The sequence below is a fragment of the Miniopterus schreibersii genome, assembly GCF_964146895.1.
Source record: "Miniopterus schreibersii genome assembly, chromosome: 12".
Lineage (NCBI taxonomy): Eukaryota > Metazoa > Chordata > Mammalia > Chiroptera > Miniopteridae > Miniopterus > Miniopterus schreibersii.
Genome location: NC_138112.1, coordinates 46,536,422 through 46,558,631, shown reverse-complemented (window position 1 = coordinate 46,558,631; position 22,210 = coordinate 46,536,422). Strand labels below are relative to the sequence as shown.

General features: G+C 41.9%; 1 protein-coding gene across 28 annotated transcripts in view; it reads left to right on the top strand.

Annotated features, from left to right (window-relative positions):
- SOX6 (SRY-box transcription factor 6) overlaps positions 1-22,210 on the top strand; it is a 512,419-nt gene that overhangs the window by 2,034 nt on the left and 488,175 nt on the right. For 5 of the 28 annotated variants that reach the window (XM_081154527.1, XM_081154521.1, XM_081154526.1 and 2 more), the window contains exon 1: positions 6,492-6,850. The exons of 8 other annotated variants lie outside the window; for them this stretch is intronic. The gene's annotated coding sequence lies outside the window, so the exon portion shown is untranslated. Of the gene's footprint in view, positions 1-3,163; positions 3,584-4,104; positions 4,373-4,819; positions 5,031-6,491; positions 6,851-22,210 lie in introns of those variants that run through there. 15 more of the 28 variants (XM_081154525.1, XM_081154512.1, XM_081154528.1 and 12 more) reach the window with 12 other exon arrangements.

The window sequence follows — 22,210 nt, the reverse complement described above, 5'->3', positions numbered from 1 at the left end:
GGTGTGCGGCATTCCGACACGAACGGAAAATAAGCCTCTGTCCTAGATGCCCGGTTTCTGGCCGCGGAGCCTGGGTGTCCTCTGCTACTTCTGGTACTTTTCGGAGCCCGCGGGCCAGTGCGGACCAGGTGGAGAGCCCCGCGCTTAAGCCCGCTGCAGCGCTCTTCGCCTTGCCCCCTACGCTGTACAGTCCTGCGAGAGGCTAGAAAGGAAACCCCCCAGGGTGCCCCCCACTGCTCCCGAGGGCCACGTGTCACCCGGTGCATGGCCTGAAGTGCCGCACGGAGACCCCAAACTTTAGTTCCCTTGCTTTAGGCATCAGTGTTGTGACAGCTCCAGGTTCCGCCTTATTTATGTACTTTGGTATCAGTTTATTAGATGAAATCTAAAGAGGATTCCTGCAGCTCCTTCCCGGATGGTCCACCGTGGCTCACCCTTAGGGCCTTGGATACCAGAGATCTTGGTAATGTCACCTCCTCCCCCCTTTTTTTGCCTTCTACCAGCGGCCTGCATCTTGTTGGCAGGATCAGTCTTACCCCCTAGGTTCCCCAGTGCTATGTGATTTAAAGAGACGGATGCGCTGGTACTTGAGAAGTCAAACTTGTCGCAGCAACTCTGAGGAATCCAGTCGAGCCCCAGTGTTTCTGTCGGGAATGTTTCACCTTCCTCGGTAGCTCTTCCCTGAGGATTCAGGCTTTGGGACTTAGAAGTACCACCTCTACTCATTGCCCTAACTCTACAAGCATTAGGACAGGTCATTTGATTTTGACGTCTTTAGACTTTGGAGAGATTGGCTCCTGTGGTTGAGTTCCAGGGCAGGCGGCCCAAGAGCTCTGGATCCCAGCGCTGGGCCCGGCCACACTGTTCACAAAAACAGAAACAAATCCCAGAAGAGACTGACCCCAGTCTAGGCTAGGAACACCAGTCTGGGTTTGCCCCTTGGGCCTTGGAGGTCAAGGGCACACCAGTTCTTGGAGCCGGGTGGAAGAAGCTGGCATGCAAGGTGCCAGGCGTTCCCTTCGCCTGCCTCTAGGCTCTGGCTCCCAGAGGCAGACTTTTCAGTCCTGAAAGTCGCTGTGGGCAATGGGGACACAAAATTTCTTCTTGGGGACTAGCTCTCCTCTCAGCTAACAGTCTTCAAGTCACTCTAACTTACAGTCCCCAAGCTCCCAATATGTGAGCATCATATTTCCTACTGTGGTAGAAGCATCTAGTCATTCCTTCCGTCCCACTAATCGGAGGTGGTCACCACCATCCTTATTTCTATCCCCTTTCCTTCTCTGGAATCCATGTGAAACCAAACATGGAGTGTACTTGAAGAAGCCAGTGTGTGGTTGACACCTTAGTTTGTTCCGTCTTCATGCTTGCTGACTCTCTTCGTCTTCCTCAGAGTTAACGTAACAAGGATATGGCTTTCTCCCCTTTATCTTTCATCTGTGGGAGGTCTTCCTCAAAGTGACAACTTTAGATTTCTATATTTGTTTTTTCTAGTCATAACTCCTGACCCCTCTCTTCTGGTCCATATTTTCTTTCATGAAGTGTCTGTTTATGAAGTGTCTCAAAGTGGCCGTCTCCGATCAGTTTCTACAGAGTAAGGACCTCTCCCTCCACAAACCTCTGTAGGTCATGCTAGTCAGAACCTCTCTCCCAGTTTTTAATCTTGATGTAAATTTGACTCTCCATTGACCTCAGTTTCTCAAATCTAGTCTTTTTCTTTGGGCCCGGGTTAAGGCAGGACAACCTCACCTTCCAGACACTGCCTCTAGTTAGCTCTGTGTCTGTGACCCTCAAAGCTGGTTTTCTCATCTGTCTCTTTTACTCTGCATCTCTACTACCTTACTTCATGATTATTCTCTCCCTTCTCAGTCCCCCAGCTTTTTTGCACTGAGATAAAGTTCCAGGTCTTTGCTTCTTTAGCCCACCTTTACCCTTTAAATCTTTGATCTATCGTACACATGCGTCCAAGAGAATCTTTAATTTATGTATTTTTTTTGGGGGGGAGTCTTATTTACATAATTTTTTACACCTGAGTTATGGAGTTTTACATGCTGTCCTGGGTGACTGAAATACTTTTCATTTTTATAATTTCCAAGCCAACCCTCTTGAAGTTGTTTCTCTAAATCTATTCCTATACAAAGTTGAGATCGTATACATATATCACCCACCCAATTCCACATAACACAAACTCATCCATATAATTCATGTGGAACTGTTTTATTTATTGTTGTAAAGGTATAATCATTTTTTGGTAGGTTGTCAGTCTTATTTATAATAATTTTCATTCATAAACTTTATAATCCACATGGCCTCCAGAACATTACCACCTTCATAAGCGGAGAGTTTCCTATGCCAATTTCTTTTTCTTTTTTTCCTTTCAATTCTTCCTCCTGCATCTTTTAACTTATGTTTCTCTTCTCCCACCTACTGAGATCCTGCTCACCGGTGAGTTTCCTTATTTCTGCCTCCTGCACCTCTCGGCTCTCTTTCGACCCCTCCTCTTTTTGGTTTTCCTTCATCCTGCTTATTACTCAGCTAGTGTTCACCCTTCTTTCCTCCTTCCTGCTCTGCCACAGCCCCGTCCTCCCGCTTCCCTGCATCTCTCAGGACTCACTCCTGTGGCCCAGCTCTCCCTCTCAGTGCTTCTCACCTCCGGCCCGTAGCCGCAGTCACAGAACTCGTTCAAAGCTCCAGCCACCGCCCGGCACTCCCCTGTCCCGCGAACCTCTCCCCCTCCCCGCTCGCCCTCCTCTCCCCCGCCGTCCACCTTTCCCCACGGCGTCGGCCTTCCCCTCGACTCCTCCTCCCGGCAGCCCCGTCCTAGCAGCGCCCCTCGGGCCCTCTGCCCCTCGGCCTCCCCCCACCTAACTCCTGTCCTCGTTCTCCCCGACCCCGGCGCCCCCTCTTCTTTGTCCCCTTCCAGCGCCCTCCTAACAGTCGCTTCACTCTCTTCCCAGGCGCTCCCTGCAGTTCCAGCCTCCGCTCCGCCGGGCTCTGCCCTCTCCAGCTCTCCTGCCTCTGCCTCCCGCTCTCCCTCCTTCCTTCCCCGCCCCCAGCCTCCCGCCCGGCTCGCCGCCTCCCTCGCCTCTTGTCTCATCTTGCCTGTGTTGTCTGGGAGGGGAGCCCTGCCTCCTCTCCCTCGCTCAGATCAATGCCCTGGCCACTCACTTTCTGATGTTGCACGACGGGAAATGCTTTGAATACTTACGACATGGCCGCTCACACTGATTGCCAAGATTGACAGCACTAACCATCGCCTTCACTTGTTTCAAGGGGGAAATCCCTAGTCTACCCGCTCTGCGCGCACCTCCCGGCACCCCGGCGGCAAACTTCTGCGGGTCAGCGCTCCCCCGCCCGGGGCGGGACACCCCACTGACTTGAGTTAACGGGCTGCGCCGGCCGCGGCGTGGGGGGGGGGGGTGCTGCTCCCTTGCTCCCGGGGCTGTGCTAATTGACCTAGCATCGACTCCCCTTCCTTAAGAAATTTTTTTATTTGTATCTTTCCCTTTTTCTTTAATGCCATTTACTCTCGCGGCGCAGCGCACCAGGAGCCCTCCCGCGCGGTACCGTCCTGGAGCCCGCCCAGGTAACCGGGACGGAGCGAGCGATCTAGAGAGCGAGGGAGGCAGAGCGGCGCGCGGCCCGCGTGTGAGCTACCTGTTGGGGAGCCGGAGGGGCAGGGGCAGGAACCCGGGCCGGGCCCCGTCCCCCGCGCCTTCCGCTCCTGCCCTTCCTGGCAGCTCCGGGGTTAGTTTTCCTGAGCGCGGACTTGGGGGCTAGGGTAGGACAGGCGGAGGGACTAGAACTGAGCGCGCGGAGCCCGGCGAGGGTGCGGGTTGCCGGGAGCCGCGGCCGCCCAGCCCGGGCGGGCTTCCGTGCTAGGCTGGGGTGGGAGGGGGCGGAGGAGGAGCGGGAGGAGGGCGCTCGGCTGGGCCGACCGAGAGGGGCGTTGAGTCTGAGAGGGGCCCGAGCGTCTGCCGCTCGCCGGCCGACGCACGGATCCCCAGGATGCGTCCCCCTCGGAGAGTTGTGCCTTGTTCCGGAGGCGGTGACAGCTCTGCGTGGCCGGCTTCTGGTTTTCTTGCCACCCCCCAAGCCCCAAAATCCACTCCGAGGAAACACATGTTGTAGCTGTAGATAACTGTGCGTAGGACACTAAGGCAAAAAGGGCAGGGGAAAGAGACAGACAACGCAACCTTTGACAACAGAAAGCGGTTATCGCCATCCTAAGTATTCGTCCGGAAATCTGTCCGCCCTCTCGGCCCACCTCCTCCGCCTCCCCGTGTAGATAGTCTAACCTGTATAACTGGGAGTGATACCAAACAGAAGTCAGGTGGCTTAGAGAATGAATGTTTAAGTCTCCGTGAAGTTTGAGGTAGGTATCTCATTGAAGTTTGCGCGAGTGTGTGATGTAAGAAGCTTGTGTGCCTGCGTGTGTAGTGTCCTCTCCCGCTCCCCCTCCCCCCCCCCCCCCCCCCCGTTTCAGCAAACGCGAGTGTGCTCTGCGAGGGTTCAGATGGGACCGCTGGGTGGTAATGCCGTTTGTTCCCACAAGAGGGCAGCATCCTGAGGGCTTTGTGAGCGCTGTCTCTCTTGTTATCGCTGCAGGCTCGGGTTTAGGGAAAGTTATACCGAAACTTTCAAATTGATATCACATCTTATTTCGTGATATTAAAAAAAGAAAGACATAAAGAAAGAGGGAAAAAGACAAGTGAAGAAAGAAGAGAGAGAAAAAAGAGGAAAGCAGGCAGCCAGCCTACCGCGGGAGAGTCCCAGTCACACCAAGACTAGGGGGAGGGCTGTTTTAATTGTGGGTTTGGCCGACTGACGACTGGAGTGCCCTCCTCGGCTGTCTTAGTTGTAGCCGGAGGTCATGTAAATCGACCTTAAAAGAATGCATAAGCCATAAATTAAAATAAACCCTCACCCAAGGGTTGATCCATAAGTAGACAATATCCAACCTGGACAAAACGAGCTTTCCTTACGAGCCGACCTAAACCGCATCCCCCCAAAGAATAGAGACTAAATGCAAAGTAAGTTTCCCGGCGAATATTTTGTTTTCTTGAAAAGTGTTGGGTTAGTTCGCCCTGTGACTGACTGCGACACCGCAGTTTTCCGGAGCGCTTCAGTGTTAGCCAGGCGCGAGGTGTGGGAGGTGGGGAGGACCCACTGGGTTTCTGGGCTTCTTAATGCTGCCCCCCGCCCCACCCCCATTTTGGTTTGGAAACTTCGGCTATTTGTGAGGTTGACGCCGGCGAGGGCGGGCGGGAGTCGAGGATCTGCGCCGCGCTCTCCGCGGGGGTGAAGTTTCCCCCGAGGAGTTCATAAAGAAAACCCGGGTCGCTAGAAAACCCGTACGCTTCCTCCTCCCACACTCGGCCGCAACTTTCCCGGGACCCCGCGCGAGTTGCCTCCAGTTTCCTCCTCTCTCTCCCTTCCTCTCCCCTACCCTTCTTTTTGGACGGGACTTTTTATGATCTTTTTAGGAATAACTAAACAGAATTCCAAGACAATCCGAAACCCAGGCGCTAATCTGTGGTCCCCTCTGCTGGGGCGCTGGGCAGTGGTGCCGGGCCGGCGGGGGCGTGTGTTAGCGGCCGCCCAGCCCTGCGGGGCGCGGGCTCCGCGCGGAGTCCCCGGGCCCAGCGCACAGTCGCGGCGCTTCTCCGCCCTGCGCGCTCGCACCCCGCGTCCCCGAGCCCCGCCGGCGCCCTGCGTCCTTCTCGGCTCCCTGCCCGGGGCCCGCCGCCCGCTGCGCTCTCTGCGGACCCGCGGTGCTCGGCCTCTCTGGGGCTCGGCCCAGGCCCGGGGGCGGTGCTGCCACCCGCTGCACCGGGCCGCTCCCCGGGGAGCTGCTTTTTTCTTTCTCTCTTAAAGGGCTGGCCAGAGAAAGGAAGGGGCTTGTGCAAGGTCTGCTGGGGCCGTGCTCCGGCGCCAGAAGGAGCGCCCGGGGCTGCGGAGGACAGATTAGCTCCGTTTCCCGGGCGCTCCGCGGAGCTTTAAGATAGTAAGAGAATTGGTGTGTTCAGAGCAGATAAAAGGTGGTTGTTGCCGGCGTGTTATGAGTTTTATTAAGTTCTCGTAGGCTGACCAAGTTTTAAAACACTTGTTTGTATGGATTGCCAGATATTGAATGCTGCCCCTATTTGGGGACTAAAAATAAGCCTACGACTCCGCTGGCGGGGCTGGGCAGTTAGCGAGATGGGCTGTCCCGGGCTGCTTCTGCGTGTGTGTGTGACCTCCTCTGAGGGCCGTGCTTGCTTGAAGTTTCGGTCTCGGGATGGCCCGCAGCCGTCGCTGGGCAAACTGGGCTGGGCTCTGGGCCTCCTGCTGCACTGTCAGTGGGGCACTCGGATGACGTCCGTGTCCGGGGCGCTTGACCTCGGCGCGCACTCCCCTGGCCGGCCCTTCGCCCCGGCTGCGCTGTCCAACCAACAGCCCCGTGGAGCCCGGGTGTGAGAGTGCCCCTTCTCCCCCGCCTCCCCAGGGTCTCCTCTCTTCTGCCCTTTATAGTCACACGCCCAGGTCCCGGGTCCCGAGGAGAACAGGCGCAGCCCCGCCCAGTCTATTTCTAGGAGGAGGGCTCGGTGGATAAAAAGGTCAAGTGGTCGGGTCCGCGATCTGGTCCATGGCGAGGGGGGACGGGACGGACACCTGGCAAGGACCGCCCCGCCTGTCCCCCCCAACCCTGGCGGGTCCGCCCGCCCACGGCTGGCCTCCTCAGGCCACATTCTTTCGCTAAGTGTGAGAGGCTGTGGGAAAAGCAATCCTGAACCGGCTAAGAGCCGGCGAAGCTGATCCCGCGATGGCATTTTGTTTTGAACAGTTGCTTGGGTTGACGTTTCCTCATAAGGTAAGGTGTCACTGGACAGTCGGCTGCCCAAATGCCACATGTATAATTAGCTTGCGCACTCAGCACCTCGTCCCAGAGGCCCAAGGCCCGCAGGCACGGGCTTGGCCGACCTGATCCACTCAGCTCGGTCCTGGGCTGCAGGATTTCCGAAGAAGGGTGGAACTAGACAGGACAGCCCCGGGAGGCCCCCGCGCTGCGGGAGACTGTGACAGTGTAGCCTTGTCTTTGATTTATCTGTCTCCCTTTTCCTGTTGCTCAGCTCTCTTTATTTTTCAGTTGAGGGGGAACTGGTTAGAGGGGTAAACCGCACAGGGGCAGCAGGGTGGAGACTGCGTGAGGACAGGGGATGCAGTGTAAATCTGGCAGCATACCTACTCTGCACACTCCGCCCAAGGGGGGGGGGCGCTGTTAGTGCCCCTGGGTCTGCATTAATCCAGTAGGACCAGTCCAGGCATGGCATTGTATTCTGACATGGGTAGGGGCTTCAGGCTTCCAATTTGGATTGTTCACCTGTCTCAGCTCACTCGCACCCAGACCCCAGAGGTAGATCAGCAAATTAGTGTCTGTGTCCTGATTTAGCTGCTGTTTTCCAGCTGCAGGCCTAGCCGCTTGGGGCTGCTAGTGTTCACTGTGGGGGATCTGCTGGAAAGATCTGCTGTCTCTCTCCCGGTCTCACCCTTGTTCAGCCTGGGGTTCTTAGGAGCAGTGCCTTGTCCTCTCTGTTTGTACCCAGACTGGTGCTTGAGCTTCCTACCTAGCTTCTCACACTCCAGTCTCAGGTCAGCTTTTGCCTGCACTCAGGTGGAAACCAGATTTCTGCAGCCATGAACATGGCCTTCCCTCTGTCATCCTGTGCACTCACGGTGGAATCCAACACTCAGCATTAGGCACTTTCATCAGTCTCCCTCCTCCCCTTGTTTCTAGGCCATTCACATATGCCTGATACCTACTAGAAGACTCTCTTTATTTTTAAACAAACAAACAAGCAGACATCCTAAACAGTCCATAAGTATAGTGGGATTAGTAGGGTTAGCTTTGCTATGGCAGCAAGAATGCACCTTTCAGGTGGGAGATGGGGACACGGTTTTATTTAGTTGCATTTGATTTTTATTGAAGCAATGAAATATTTTATTTTCTTACAGTTAGGGGAAAAGTTATGACTGAATTTTTAAAACTCTATCAGGCCATGAATATATGATCTATATACTTTTCGGAGTCTCTTTCCGAATACACATATGTGAGCATATGTTCAGTAGGCCTAATGGTGTGTAGATTTTTTTCTCCTACATTTTTGAAAACCTTATAACTCAAGACAGATTGTCCCTATCCTAAAACAACCAGAACAGCAACAACCAACCTCCCCCCCCCCCAAAATCCTTCAGACTCTGAAAGGAAGCAAGCGTGTACCACATTTATTAGACCTAGTTCATGACCAAAGGCAGTAAGTAACCAGGATCTAGCTAAATGCTAGATCATTAACTCCCTAGGCAAAATAACGACCTCTGTTGCTTTTCTCATACACTATCAACACCCCCTTTCTCTTCTGCTCTCCCACCGTATTCCGTTACATACAGTGGTACAACGAGATTTTTAAAAAATTCATCCTATTTAATGCTATTCTTAGTGTTTGTTTTGGAAATAATCAGAAGGAACTTTCTCCTGGTGTATGTATTTTTTAAATGCAAAATTTATGAGTTTGCAATTATGGAGCAGGGTACAGACTCCTATAATACTATATTGTGTAACTATAATGCTCAACATTATACTATAAAGAAAAATAAATGTAAAAAATATTAACAAAACACTATCAATCTCTATACCTTAAGCTGATTCTATAATGGACCTGGTAACAGTAACTCAGAGAAATGTCATTCAATAGGAATATTATATTGTCTGTTGGACATTTTTTTTTTTTTAGTAGCAGAAAGTAACAGATATTTTTCTTAGTAAGGGATAGGCATATGTTTAAAATATTCTAATGTACCTGGCAAGTCTTTCTTTATGAAGCTTTAAAATACTACTTTTAATACATAAATGACAAATTTTGGTGGCATCGTGTCTGTTTCTATTTGACTTTTTAAAAGGAATTATTGGGTTATTGGTCACTGATAAAATTGCTACACATATCCATCTTCTAGTGAAGAAATTAGTGATGTTTTAAATAATTCTTTTTCAATTAGCACAATAGGTACTGGAATAAATGAATCTTCTTTTAATAAGGCTTAATATACATTGGCATTGTCTTACTTTTAATATTTTCTATACTTTTGCATTTTATCTCTAAGTTTGAGAGAATTCCCTTGTTAGTGAGGGAATTCATATATACTTTTTTACTATTTGCAGACAACAGTCTCTAAAAGTGTAGTACAGTACAACTAAAATTTTGGTTGATATAAGAGCTGTTTGTTTAAATATAGTTTAGGGGTGCATATATATCAATTGATGTTTTTGAAGTCAAGTGAAACATTCCATCAAGCTAATGTGTCTGAGAGTACCATATCAGGCACAGACAGGTACTAGAAATGATAAAACACAGATAACATACAGCAAGATGATTTGCAGATGGGATGTATTATCTGCTGTCATGAGGTTAGATGGGTCATATTACTGGTTTTAAAAAAACTAATCTAGGTTATTTCAGAATTATCAAGTTGTGTAGGTATATGAAATTTAATGAAAACAGATTTTATTATAGAAACTTGCTAAAATAGGAACAAATAGTCATTGCTTTTTAGAGGAGGAAATAGACTTTCTTTGCATTTGGATTGCTTCTTATTTAAGAAGTATGGCTCTCCCCTATTATTTTTTCCCTAACAAGGAAAATAATATATTGAACATTTTATGTCTTTATTCTAACTCCGTATTTTCTACTGGTTACACTCTGAATCTCAACATACTCAAGTAAAAAAAAAAAAAAAAAGCTGCCACACCAGTATAGTCTATGAAAAGCAATTTTTATTAGATGTAAGCACATTTTAAATGCATAGCTTATCCTTTTGGCTTGAGGTTTTTCAACTGTGATTTGAAAACTAATTGTTTTGGTAAAGTTATATCAGAAACTTTCATCATTCTCTCATTACTTATTCATTATTCATTTATAGAAAAATGTTTTTATTTTCCTTGTTCTATGGAAGAGGGTAAAAGCTTTTCAGTGAATTAGTTTGTTTAGATGTATAGTCAAACTGGAAATAGTTTTAAACTTGTGTTATGATTTTTGATAGAGCTTTTCAAGTTTTAAATACCCATTGTCATAATTTGGATAAAAATATCAATTAGATAGTGTGTGTGGAGGTTGTAAGGTGGGATATCATTTAAATATTCTTTGGACTCTCTCATCTCCAAAAAAAAGGGTGCCGGTCTGTTTTTCCTCAAATCTGGTAGTCTCAAAAAAGGAACGTGAAACCCTAAAACCTCAGAGAAACAGTATCGATTCAATTCTTAACTGCAAATCCTTCATCTCGTTGCTCAAAATATCCAACTTTACACCAATATTAGCCATTCTTTTTATAGTGACACCATGCTTAGTAAAAAACTTCTAAGCACTGAGGTCAGGTGTTGAGATTGGATTCTAGTTTATTTTTTATGAATCAGATAAAGATTTCTGTGCATGAGACCATATGTGAAGATGAGAGAACAAGGACATTTCCATATCAAAGGCAATATATCTGAGGCTGCATGGTAATTAAAATGCAGTGGTTTGGACTCTGGGCACTAGCACTTACACAGAGCATTGCTGGGACCTTGTGCATCATGCAGGCGGTTGCCTCTTGCATACTTCTTGAAATACACTTATAATTTTGTACAAACGTTTATGCCAGTCCACACTTTTCTGTGGATAATTTGTATTTCATCCAAACCATTCAAAGTAGAAGTTATTTTTTGAGCTACCCCCTCATTATGGCTTTTGTGCATCAACTATTTTTATTCCGGTTGTTTGTATTTCCTTTTACCAGAATGATGGCTTGTTTATATTCAGATTCTCTTCTTGCTCCTCTAAGACCCCTTATATGTCACTCATATTTTACTATTCACTCAAAAAAAAAAAAACCTTTCAATTTTAGGAAAGATGTGAATTATTTTCTGAGGTTAATTGTAGATGCTGTAATCTATTATAAACTAATAAGCTACATTTAAAAAATCAGCCGCCCAGTTATTTCTACTTTATGATGCATATATATTTAGTAATCCTCACTAACTTACACAGTACATAATATTGAAAAAAATTTCTTTTTACAATGTTTAAAGAACTCTGAAATATTTTTCCTTACCTTTAATGGCATGAAAAAAAAATGTGTAGTGGCATTCTCTTTCTTACTACTTCAAGTGAAAAACAGTTATTTGAAATGATAGAAATCTTTATCTAAAGAGTTATCTCTCTGCATTTATAGGGAGATATTTGATTCTATTTATAAAGACCTGATTAGCATCTTAACTTGTAGTTATTTAAGATAGAATAGTGAAATAAAAAAACACTAAGAATTGGTAGGTCAGTGTATATGTTTTAGAAAATTTTGCATCTTTGGTAACTAGCTTGAATTTGCTACTCTGTAATTTTCCACATTTTCTATTTCTGCTCTATCTATGAACATTCTGCTCTGGTGCATGTGGCAAGGAATTCACCGGTTTATTTTATTTACCAAGCTCTCCTGGTCTTTAGAGCTTTTTAAAGATTTCTCTGGATTGAAGCACCATGTATTGAAGAAGCCTAATGTGATATAATGGAATTCTTTAAAAGTTTTTGTGTTTTTAAATGGTTTTGGACCAGAATTACTTAAGTATATTGACTTGATGCTTTTCAGTGATGACATATGCATAATAAATATAAGGTAAATTCAAAGTATATTATACATCTATGCAAACATTCTATATTCTCTAATTTCAACTTCTTCCTTGATCTCTTCCCTGAAAACCTCACAAGATAACCTTTAAAATGATCTATTATGTCTGCTACTTTAATAATTTGTTATTTTCAGTCACCTTAAGGAGACTAATTGAATTGTCTATCTTGAATATATCTGTTCAAATGCAAAAAGGGATTTTAGTGCTATTTGTGACTTTGACTTTAATGAACACAATGTCTTTGCTTCTTTGTAAAATAGTTCTTTAAAATCAGACAAAGAAAAATAAAGATGCTTTACTTTTTACGACTACACAAGCACAATATGTGGAAAAAAGAAAAGGCAACAGAATTTTTTTTTTTTAAATGACGAGCATAGGTTTCAAGTGGAACTCATTCTGAGGCATGGTTGCAAGTGTTTCCTTTTATACTCTACAAACAGGGCATTGGGTAACATGATTGAGCCCTTACTAAGTTCTGGGCACTCTCTGAAGAGCATTTTTGAAGTCATAGTCTTTACTTTTTAAGAATTTTCTCTTCTATTGAAGATTTTAAATATTTGGTAGGTGGGGACATTTTGGCAGTTGTCATGGTGCTAAACAGGTCATTGGGAGAGCTGGAGAAGAGCACTCCTAATGAAGAGGGAATAGTTCATTGGTCTTTCTTGGGAAAAAATATCAAAGGGAAGGAATGTTGTTATCTTCTTAGAAATAATCTCTAGCTAACTCCATGGGCAATGAACGTCCTATGTAGAAGTTAGCCACCCCATACACCCCCAATATATCCATGGTGTAATCCTTAACCCCCCATTTCTTCATCTCTAAAATGGGAGTAATAATAATATCTACACAATAAGGTTATTGTGAGGATTAAATGAGATAAATGAATGGAAAGCACTGAGCTCAGGGCTTGGCATAAAATAAATATTTAATACATGTTATCTATCACTGTTGATGTGGTACCATACTTAGATCTGGCTTTCTATTTTATCTATCACTGTTGATGTGGTACCATACTTAGATCTGGCTTTCTATTTTAGCTTCACTACATACTTGCTATATAATCTTTGGCAAATTACATAATCTGTTTCTTTTCCTCTTATATATTCCTTCCTTTCTTTCCTAGAAAGGAGAATTCATTGGTAGTCTGGCAGACTTGAGATGGATTAGTGACTAAATGTACGGTTTGGGTGTCTAGCTGTCAAAGTGGAGAAACTTCCAATTCAAAGAACTAGATGAGATTTTGAAAGGTTGTTTTATCTGTCATCCCCCATCCTCCAAGGGTGTACTGACCACCCTATCTCCATTCTAGTCAGTACAGAAGCTCTCTTTATTCTGAAAGCCTGCAAAAGAGATTTTATAATCTTCCTTGGTTATGTGTTTCAATGATTAACACCAGGAAGTCCATTATACAAAATATACACATCTTAATTTGCTTTCTCTTGCTTTCAAGAAAAATATATTTATTTGAATGATAGACTTGCATGTGAGAAACCAAAATTAAACTTTCAATTTTTACTTCTTGAATCTTTCCTTTGAAGTCTTATTTATTAAATTAGTTTTGTGACCTTGAAAAAGTTGTGTAATTTCTTCGAGTCTCAATTTCTTAATTTTTAAAATGGGGATTGTGATAGAATTTATCAAGTAGGGTTTCAGGAAGATGAAGCTTGAAGATCCTGTATATATAGAAGTGTGTAGAACAGTCCTGGACAATTGAGTAGGATTAATTGACAGCAGTTATGTGATCAGTAGTAGATCCTTGGCATAAAAAGGACCCTTAATTCTCTTAAGTTTTATAGAACTTAGTTTTCAAAGTGCTTTCATATTCATTGCCTCATTCAATAAAAGGTATGCAGGGTAGATAACCTTACCAGTCATACTGTCTAACTTCCTACTTGATATAAATAAATGTTTCATTTGGGTTTGCTTCAGGATATTATTCACTGCAAACAAAGCTTGTATGTCATAAATTAGGGCTGGCTTTTTTTGGTCCTCTTTTTTCCCAGTCTCTTCTGTGTAATGTCAGTGCTCATTTATTTTATCTTCATACTTATTTCCAGAGCCCAACCAATGCTGCATTTCCCATATACCAATGTAAATGAATATTACCATGCTGATCAAAAGTGTTAATGTCAGTTATATGTCTTTGATTGGTAATTAGAAAATATTGAATTATTACATAATTCAGTAGTTAGTTGATACGGGGTTTATGAGGGAGGATTAATAAAACGATCCTTGGTAGTGAAAAATGAGAATCACTTGACTACATGATTTCAGAGGTAAAAATATACATGGTCCTAGTGAGGAGATATGAATATAGGTAATCCTATGCAGTGTGCTAGTTGCTATAATGGAGATATGTATAAAAGCAGAAGTACCTGTGTCAAGGAGAGATTCTACTAAGAGGCGGCCTTTGAGCTGTGACTTAAAAGACGGTTGGGAATAGGTTGCTTGAGGTAACATCCTGAAAAGCATTGGATGTGGTGGGGGGAACATTTGATAGTATTATTAACTATTCTGTAGGTCTGACCCTGAAATGTCTCATATTTGTGTCTTTGTGACTCCAAAAAGGCCATGTCTATCATGAATGTGATGTGGTCCAGGCCAGCAGTTTAACACTTCTGTTTCTTAGCTCAGTTCTGTGGTCAGGGGCATTGTGAGTCATTTTAAGGTACAGAATAATTTTTCAAATTATTGCTTTCCTTCAAATGTGTCAACTAAGTATGAAAATTAAAATAAGTGGCTTATTAATATATGAACTGATGATCAGGACTGTGAATTAATAAAACCTTGTATCTTGCCCTGTAAGCATTAGATCTGAGCGTTATTTCTGAGTTTCCCTTATTGTTACAAGTCTTTAGGTGCCTCACGTTTATAATGAAGTTTTTCCTACTGCCAAGTTGGCATATTCCATAACTTCTTTTTTATTGAGAGATAACATGAAAATAAATTAACCCTCAGAGTAATCCAGATTCTTTGGAAGAAATAAAATGATTGTATAACGATAATGATGAAACAGTAGTAGTAGCAGAAGCAGTGGCAGCAGCAACAACCTCTCTCTACTTTTTATAACTTTCAAATAGGGATGCTGAATCGGTCCTTTTTAGTTTTGTAATCTGGGGTCTCATGTTTTCTAATAACTTTTCAAATGCCTTTTCTCTGAGCCCACAAGCCTTCGTTTCTATTTTTGGTTTGGAAGTTTTCTGGTGTTTAATAATTTGTTTCTCCAAATTAAACATACCTATTGAGATTTTGCAGCTTGTATGACTTTGTGACATAATCATTTTCTGAAAAAGGCTTGGTGGTGATATAGGCTGGAGAAGTTATAGCCCTAGTTTCCAATGGCCTTCACCTGCTGTTTTCCTTACTACTGCTTTGGCATGCTGGAGACTCGCAGTGTTGATAATGCCATGAAAATATGATGAAATCTCTCCATTAAAAAGACAGGCTCTGGAGCTGGGTAAAGGGGGAAAAAGATATGAAAGTTCTGTAAAACAATTAAAAAACATCCCCTTAGCCATATTAAATTAGTTATGATGCTTTAAAGAATGTTTTCCTTTAGGGCTTTCAGTTGAGTTCTTTAATAAGAAGCAAAAACCCAAGGAAGAAGAAAATAAAAATTGAAATAATATAGCAACTGAATGAAGTTCAACTAACTTGGAGCACAGTGTATTAGTTAACTGAGTCTCAGGAACATTTTTAATTTTTGAGTGTGAAGATACATATATACACTCTAGGAAAATTGGACTATTTTAAAATTTCTTAGCTGTAATTCTTTCCAACTATAAAGATGCACATTGAAAATAAATACGGGATGGGGCAAAAAGTAGGTTTATAGTTGTGTATGTGAAACACAGAGTTTATTCTTGTATTATTATTTATTAATTATTGTATTATTTTCCACATGAACAACTATAAGCCTACTTTTGTTCCACCCTGTATATTGAGGTTTAGAAAAGAATTTTAATCTTGGAACAAGTAAACTGTATGTTATATCTAATTTTTATTTTTAATATAATATTCTAAGGTATTATTAAAATTAATTTTCAGCTTTTCTGAGGTTAGACCCTTGAAACTTTTACAGATAACAGTTCTAAGGACAATGCTTTCATTTGTGCTTTTTGTATAATTTTGTGTGTTTTACAGGGATGCTAAGGCAGAGTCACAGTACACTGAATACTTACATGTTTTAAATTGTGTAGCATTGTAACAAGCTTATTCTTTCTGAGACACACACACATAGCAGCCTAAATTGGGTGGGAATAGTGAATTTAGGGACTCTTAATCCCCCCTGAATGGTGGGGAAAGAGTGAGAAATAGCTCAGCTTTTAATTGTGATACCTTGGGACCCTTTTCAAAGTACTCATCATATTAGCCATATCTTAGTTGTGAAGTCTTGTGTTTAATTTCTTCTTTATGTCCACATGGAAAACTTGTTAATGTTATCAGGAACTGTGTGAGTAAAGTATCTGGAAACCTGCACCCATTAATATTAAGTGCTAATTTTTTCTTTTGAATTTTGTTAGCACCACTTTCACATCTTTGGGTTTTCTCTTCTTTGTTTTTGATCTGCGCATACACCGGTTTCTATTATTAAAATGCCAATCAAATAGGCCATTTGCATCAATATGAGGCTATGATCATATAGTCTTTAGTTTTGCTTATTTACCAAATTTATATCTGAGATCATTTAAAAACAGAAATGTAATTTTATTAAATTTAGTGAGGGAGGGGCATTAATTTATTTGGTTATCATAAATTGTCTCAAGTGAAGCCTTCGTTTAGTTAAATAAGTATATGTTAATGCATCTTAAAAGTAAATATCTTCGATTGTTTTTTAAAAATTTATCTTTATTGTTGAAAGTATTACAGATGTCGTCCCCCCCCATTGGCTCCTTCCACCCCGCTCTGCCCCCTCTCCAGTCCTTCCAGCACTATCTTTGATTATTAATAAAATGTTAGTTTGAATGTTATCACAAACAAAGCACTAGCTGGCATTCCCCCCCCTTGACTGGAGTGAATGTAGCATTTCATTAGCTGAGGTGAAAGGAGCAGAATTTAGGATGTTTAAGGAGAGAAAGAAATATAGATCTTAGGTAGTTTGGATAGCCTAAGGGCAACTAGAAAGTATTGTTGGTAAGGGTGAGGTGGAAGGAATTCCTCTGGTGAGATAATTTTAAGGCTTATTTGGGAGAACTTCTCACTATGATAGAATACTGGTCTGCGAACGTTGGGGATGAACACACCATCAGCAAAATGTTCATGAGCATGTGTCCTAATACACATGCATATTTATTTGAGATTACAGTAGTCCCCCTTATCCATGGAAGATACGTTCCAAGACCCCCAGTGGATGCCAGAAACTGCAGATAGTACTGACTCCTATCTATACTATGCTTTTTCCTATACATACATACTTAAGATAAAGTTTAATTGATAAATTAGACACTGCAAGATATTAACAATAATGATGGGTAGTTATCGTATTTTAATAGAATAATTGTAACAGTATACTGTAATGTGAATGTGGCATTAATAAGTAAAAAAAAGTTACTTGAATGCAAACACTGTGATCTTAAAACTGAGACAATTATTAAGTGACTAACGGGCATAGGGTGTACAGTGTGGATATGCTGGATAAAGGGATGATTCATGACCAGGATGGGACTGAGTGGGATGACACGAAATTTCATCACACTCCTCAGAATGGTGCACAATTTAAAAGTTATGAAATTGTTTATTTCTGTAATTTTCCATTTTATATTTTTGGACCGTGGTTGACAGCGGGTAACTAAAACCACGGAAAGTGAAATCCCAGATAAGGGGGACTACTGTATATACATGTACTGTTGTGCTAATATATGCTATAAAAACATTCATAAGTAGATATTAAGAGAAAGAGGTATAGATACAATAATATTTTAAAACTAACTGTGATTCCTCCAAGCCCTATGATTTAATATGCTGGTTATTTTAAAAAGTCTTAATTTAACACTTTGTTATGAAGTGATTTAAGGGTTTGGTTCCAAGTTCTGTTTGCTTTGCTACATGGTTTTAATGCTGCCACAGCTGAAAATGGTACCTCAGAAACAGAACAGATCCAAATGGAAGAAGTATATGCTAATGCATCTTAAAAGTAAATATCTTTGATTATTTTTTAAACTGTTATACTAACTTATCAATTCTATACACAAACTATGTAAAAATGTTTTGTTAAAATTTGGCTAGTAAATATCTTTTCTGACGGCAATCAGCTGTTTTTGCTAATGAGGTTGAAGATATAGCATTTTCATATTTTTAATAAATGGGCTCAACACCCATTGAATCTCTTTGAAACATCATTAAACAGGTTGGAATATTCTCTTGCCAATTTTAAAATTAAAAATAGATGAGTGTTTTCATAGGTGATAGACATAGAATTTTTGGTAACAAAATCACTGTGATAGAATCATTTCCAAGCATATGTTTTCAGAATACTTTTTCATAGCATGAATCTGTTTAGAAAAGTATTTACTTTCTTATTTGATAAAATATCACTTTTACCTTGAAGAGAAAGATTAAGTTTGTTTGATGGTATGTGTGTGTGTGTATGTATGTGTATATATATGTATATATCTATCTAGTCTAGTGTAGCTACATGGTAACACACACTCACAGCACCTTGTTAGCACATTTGGTACACTAGTTTTTTAGTTCCTTATCTTAGTTTGGAAATGTTGCCATGAGATAAGCAGGGGAACCTCTGGGTGGTGCAAACAGTTCTCATGGTTACTCCTCATCTCATTTCACAGCATTGTAAAGATTTTACTATGTTTTACAGATCTATTTTTAAAAGTAATTGCATCATCATTGGCTTAACAATGTGTCGCAATTGCTTGGCTATGAATGATGTAGTTAGTGAAGCCCATGGTACTGTCTCTGTAATCTTGTCTGTAATGTTTTTCCCTTAGTCCAGCTAGAGCAACCACTTCACCAGTGGTTACACTTTGCCAGTTTTCTCTAAACATTACTTTTATTTAAAAAAGTAACACTGTTGAGATTATATTTTCTTTAGTACATATTTTAGTGGCTCATTCAAAAGTAGCACTTTGCCTTTTTAAATATCATAAACTGACTTTCAACAATAAAGAGAAATAAAAAAAACAAACCAAACCAAAACAATGAATAAATAAATATTATACACTGAAGCATGTTAAAAATATGTACATTCATGTATCCAAAAAGCAAGCATCCTACATGACCAAAGTTTCTTTTTCAAATCTTCACTCATGTTTCTATGCAGCTTCCAGCACTGTTTGTGGCAGTACTCACTGTGCCTACCTAGAGGACATCATTCACGTTGCATTTTAGGCAAACGGTTACACAGAGTTGTGCATGTGGCAACTCTGATTTTTAGCAAGGGAATATGTTTAAATTTGTTGCCATATTGTTTTCTGTGTATTATTTTAGCCAGTATTATAGCAGCAGGAAGAACAAGTGTTTTTCTAACAGCATATGGCTTTTTGTCTTTTATAGTTAAAGAACTTCAGAAGAGGTTTCTAAACATTTGACATTATATTTGGTGAAATTCTGTAAAATGTTGAATTGAGTATATGATTTTTAAAAATTGCAAAAATGTATATCTGCATGCTTAGTTTTTAAATGTCTTACTGATTGTAATGGCTTCATATTCTTGTTATTTAATATCTCAGTGTAAAATAGGGTAAGGGTATACTGTTAATGATGCTAGATATAAATCTATATCTCAAGTAGTATTCTTGATGAGTAAAAAAAAAATCTCAGCCTATTTCTTGTCAGATCTGCTTGGATTATCATTTTTATCTTATAATTTGGTCACTAAAGGGCTAGTATAGTACAAGTGTTCACTTGGTCATAGTATTATTGTCACTAAGGCCTATATTATTATTATCCTCAAACTGGTCTCTTTGGAAGAATCTTTAAAAACTACTTGAGCATTTGTTCAGGGTTAATTTAGTTAAAAACTAGACAATATTATCTATTATCTATAATCAGATAATATTATCTATAATCACATTAATATTTTACGCATAGACCCAGAGTGTTAATCTGTATTTAAATTTGTTAGGATTAGTTTTTCTTTTTAAATGGATAAATACGCATAAGTATGCTTATATAGTGTACTCCTTGGATGTGAGCACACTTTGGAGACCACTGAAATAGAAAGGTAAATGGGAAGGCAGCTCTTCTCACCACTATACCACCAACGCTAATCAACAAATGACATGTGCTGGCAAGGGTGTGGAGAAAGAGGAACCCTGGTACACTGCTGGTGGAATGCAGACTGGTGCAGCCACTACAGAAAACAGTATGGAAGTTCCTCAAAAAATTAAAAATGGAGCTGCCTTTTGTCCCAGTGATTCCACTCTTAGGAATGTATCCTAAGAATCCTGAAACATTAATCAGAAAGAATATATGCACCCCGATGTTCATAGCAGCATAGTTTACGTAGCTAAGATCTGGAAACAACACAAGTGCCCATCAGTAGATGAGTGGATAAAAAAGCTGTGGGACATTTATACCATGGAATATTATGCAGCTGTAAAGAAGGATCTCATACCCTTTGGGACAGTAAGGATGAACTTGGAGAATATTATGCTAAGCAAAATAAGATAGGCAGATAAAGACAAATACCACATGATTTCCCTTATATGTGGAATCTAAAGAACATAATAAACTGATGAACAGAATAGATTCAGGGACATAGAAGCATGGAACAGATTGACGAATCTCAGAGGGAAGGTGGGGGTAAGTGGGGAGAGATTAACCAAAGAATTTATATGCATATATGCATAACCCATGGACACAGACAATAGTGTGGTGAAGTCCTGGGGTGGGGAGAGTGGGTGTGGGGTGGAAAGGGTCAGTGGGGAAAAAAGGGGACATTTGTAATATTTTCAACAATAACAAAAGAAAAGTAAAAAAGAAAAGTAAGTGGGAAAGAAAGGTGAGGAGGGTGTGGTGAGTCAAGGAAGAAAAGCATAGTTTCCAGATAACACTCTGCTGGGATAAAATCCCTCTGAAGAATGTAGCTAGTCTCTGAAAACCTGAGGCAGGGAGCGGGGCTACAGTTTTATCAGTATTGGGGTTCAGAAAACCCAGTAGTGTGGCATTTTTACAGGGCTGTGATATGAGAGAGGAAGCAGACTTAAGCCATCCTTTATTCTTTAAGGAGAACCAGTATGAAGCATTTGTTAGCGTGAAGGGGTCAGTGAGGTTCCACAGTTAAGTGCATGTATCATGCTGCAGGAGAGGGTCCACATGGAGAATCACTGGTCTTGGTACCCTCTGTTTGCATAGTTTTGATCTCAGCTTTACTCTGTTGCTTCTGTACTCAGCTTTGCTTGGATTTAGATGCAGTCAGAGCAGAAGTTGGGAAAGGCGAGGCAGCAAACGCGGGATAGCTGTAGGCTAACGTTTGTCTTCCGCGTTCTCTTCTTTCCCCCCTTCTCCCTTTGCTCTAACTTGATATACTTGTTACGTAGCTTGATATAGCAGCAAGAACCCAGTTTGGGAGTTTCAGCTCTGCCAACAAACTTTGGGTGACATTGGCTAAGTCACTTCTTTCTAGGAATTAGTTTCTTCATTGGCGGAATGAAAAGTTTGATGATCTCCAAAGAAGTTCAGCTCTGACATGTTTTTTATACCTTGTGGGATAAGGCTCCGTGCTGCCTCTACACTTTTAATGAAGTTTCCTGTTCTGTACATCAACCTTAAAGCACCATATCTCTGCTTTCTAAAAAGACAAATGGCTAGGAATATAATTTAATAAATGAATTTATGCTGGTGGACTCATGAGCAAAAACTGTAAAATATTTCTAGCTTTTTCTCTTAACTCTCCAGACAACTTTGGTTAAGTGCGTTTCCACAGTGTGATCCTAGATAGTGCTCTCGCTTTCTAACCTTAAGTGGCTAATGAGAACTTTAGGAAGGAAGTATTAGCATCTGAAGGGTTGTGTCTCGGAAGGCTGTTGGGCCAGAAGAGATAGGCAGGGCGTTGGGACACAGCCATCAATTCATTGCGTGTGTTTGGCCAGGCTGGCAGCAGTGGCCAGTGCCAGGTTTTTTGAGTATGGTTTCTGTCACCAACAGAGTTGGCTGTCTTTGAAGTCTGCTAGTTAACCTCTTCCAGAATCTTAGAGTGCAACTATCACTCAGGAGGGGGGTGATAAAGGAATCTTGGGGTGGGGTAGGGGTCTAGACACACTCCTACATGCAGTAAGAGCTTAATTGTCTTCTTCCAACAATATTTTGAAGCATCTAGGAAATGAACAGATTTCAGGTTTTCTCGTTTTCTTTTCAGTACCTATTCATTGTCACAGAAGGAGGCAATATGGAGTAATGAAATAGATGCATATTACCAAACATATGTTGGGCAATTACCATATACCAGACACATTTCTGGGTGTTTTTATAAGATGAAGATAATAACCTGTATCAGTTTTTGAGAAGTTTCAATATACAAAATATACTTGGCAGAGTGGCTAATATGTTGTAAGCTCTCTT